Here is a 2,702-nt window from a genome sequence, read left to right on the forward strand (position 1 = left end):
TGTTTGCGTCTTCTAGCTCCCATCCCAAGACCTGTGCCATCTGTTTTTCTCTTATCAATTCCTTCCTCACCCTCTCCTCCCTTCTACCCTCCCCGCTTCACTACACTTTCCCATCAGCCTACAGACTCAGGCTTTCAAAATTGCTAAAGAATCTTTCCTCTACTCTGCCTCTTGTACACCTACCTTGTTCCTGCCTCTTTCCAGCCAAGTATCTGAAAAAGATATGTCAGCTCCTGCTTTCTCCTTTTCAGCTGCAGAGTCTGGCTTCTGCTTCCACTGTTTTCTTCAACTGCTCTTGCAGAAGTGCCCAGTGTCCATTGAATGCCTGGTCAATGGTCTTTCCCTACTGCCCTACTCTACTAGGTGCTATTGACAGCCCCTCCTCCTCCTGGTCCATGTGCAACTTCACTTTTTTTGAATCCAGATTATTTCTAGTTCTGGCATCCTTTCTCAGTCTTCTTTAATAGCTTGCCTTCTTCCGTCCACCCCACCAAGTTGTTGGCATTGCTTTTGGTTCTCTTCTTGCCTCCTTTATTGGAGAACTCACCCATTCCCATAGATTTAATTATAGTGTGTGCACGCACATGTTGATAACTCCAAATTTGGTATTTCTCATACCGAGAAGGTCATAAAGAACACCCAATTCAATAATTTTGTATTTCTAACTGTCCATTTCCTTTATCGCTATTACTTTTAAAAACATAATTCTAACTATGTCACTTGCCTGCCTAAAATTCACTAGTAGCTCCTTGCCACATATGGGATAAAGGTCAAAGCCCTAAACATTGCAGGGGCATGTAAAATGCTTCCCCATTCCTATCTAAGTGTCAGTCATGGCAAATGCCAGGCTGTCTTTGAACCTCAATGTCTTGCATGACTCTAGGCCTCTATTCTCACCCTCTCCCTGATTTTCCCTCTTTGGCTTTGATCATTGAGTGCCTCCCTATTCCTAAGGTCCAATTCAAATCTCAACTTCTCTGTGAAACTTGTTCTGATTTTCCCTTAGAGACACTATATTATAACTGTTAATGTGTCTGTCTCCTGTCAGAATGTAGGGACCCTGAGGGTGGGAATTAAGTCTCACTTATCTATCAATCTCATATCCTTAACACAATCTAGCATATGTAAATGCTCAACAAATGTGTGCTAATTGATATATATGAATTGACTAAAGCAGTTAGTGATTTGGTGAAGCATAGCCCTGACTATAATTATATCATGTCAAATAAGAAGATAATATGTAAAAATATTAATGCAATCCTATATTCCCAGTATATAGTCTTCATGTTTTTGAGATTGTATCAGCAATGATGCCTCTATAATGTTCATATTCATGATGACTGTTCTTTTCCTAAATTTTCAGGGACTTCTCCAATTTTCATCAAGAAGTTTTAGTATCAACCCCTGCCTCCTTTTCCCCACAAGTTAGCTTTTTGTTACTTTTAGCCAGGTGGCTTTGCCTGTTCCCACCAACAGTTTTTCTATATGAGAACAGGGCCCATAACCGATACTATAACTGAATCACTTGGGAAATCAATAACTAGAAACTGTTGAGCCATGAGGAGCAGCGCTGAAGACCTGGCACATGACCTAGAGAGTATTGAGCCATTAATGTGGCTCTAGTTTTTCTGGCTAAACCACTCCCGAGTCACGAAAATTTTCTTGTTCTTAAGATCCTCCAGGAAGATGTTGCTGCCTCTATCCAGACCATTTATGCACTGGTTAATCAAACAATCAATCAAGCTATCTATCTATCCTGCTGCCTTGTTCCACAAAGGAGGTAAGATAAGATTATTTGGTTCATAAATATATCAAGATAGCAAACACTAGAAGTAATTTTTTTAAGTCAGTGAGAAAAAGTAGGGAAAATAAAATGGAGCCAGGAATTAGGCTCCTTTCAAGGTGCTTACAACAGAGGTCTAAATATTTACTAGAGGCAATATACAATATTTCTGATTTGATTCTGAGCTTTCCTGCAGCTAGTGTAAAGAGGGACAATCTGATAAGCTATGAAATTCATGATATCTGTAAGTATAAGCCAAGTCAATTTTCCCACACAACTATTCTTTATGCTAAGACGTGAAAGATGGTTTCCATTTGCTTGGTAAATCTTCCTCCATCCCTTTATTTTGAGCCTATGTGTGTCTTTGCATGTGAGATGGGTCTCCTGAATACAGCACATCGATGGGTCTTGACTCTTTATCAAATTTGCCAGTCTGTGTCCTTTAATTGGGGCATTTAGCCCATTTACATTTAAGGTTAATATTGTTATGTGTGAATTTGATCTTGTCATTATGATGACAGCTGGTTATTTTGCCCATTAGTTGATGCAGTTTCTTCATAGTATCAATGGTCTTCACTTTTTGTTACGTTTTTGCAGTTGCTGGCACTGGTTTTTTCCTTTCCATATTTAGTGCTTCCTTCAGGAGCTCTTATAAGGTAGACCTGGTGGTGACAAAATCCCTGAGATTTGCTTGTCTGTAAAAGATTTTATTTCTCTTTCACTTATAAAGGTTAGTCTGCCTGGATATGAAATTCTGGGTTTAAAATTCTTTTCTTTAAGAATGTTGAATGTGGGGGGGCGGAGCAAGATGGCCGAATAGGAACAGCTCCAGTCTCCAACTCCCAGCGCCAGCGACACAGAAGACCGGTGATTTCTGCATTTTCAACTGAGGTACTGGGTTCATCTCACTGGGGAGTGC

Source organism: Theropithecus gelada, chromosome 12 (genome assembly GCF_003255815.1).
Source record: "Theropithecus gelada isolate Dixy chromosome 12, Tgel_1.0, whole genome shotgun sequence".
Taxonomy (NCBI): Eukaryota; Metazoa; Chordata; class Mammalia; order Primates; family Cercopithecidae; genus Theropithecus; species Theropithecus gelada.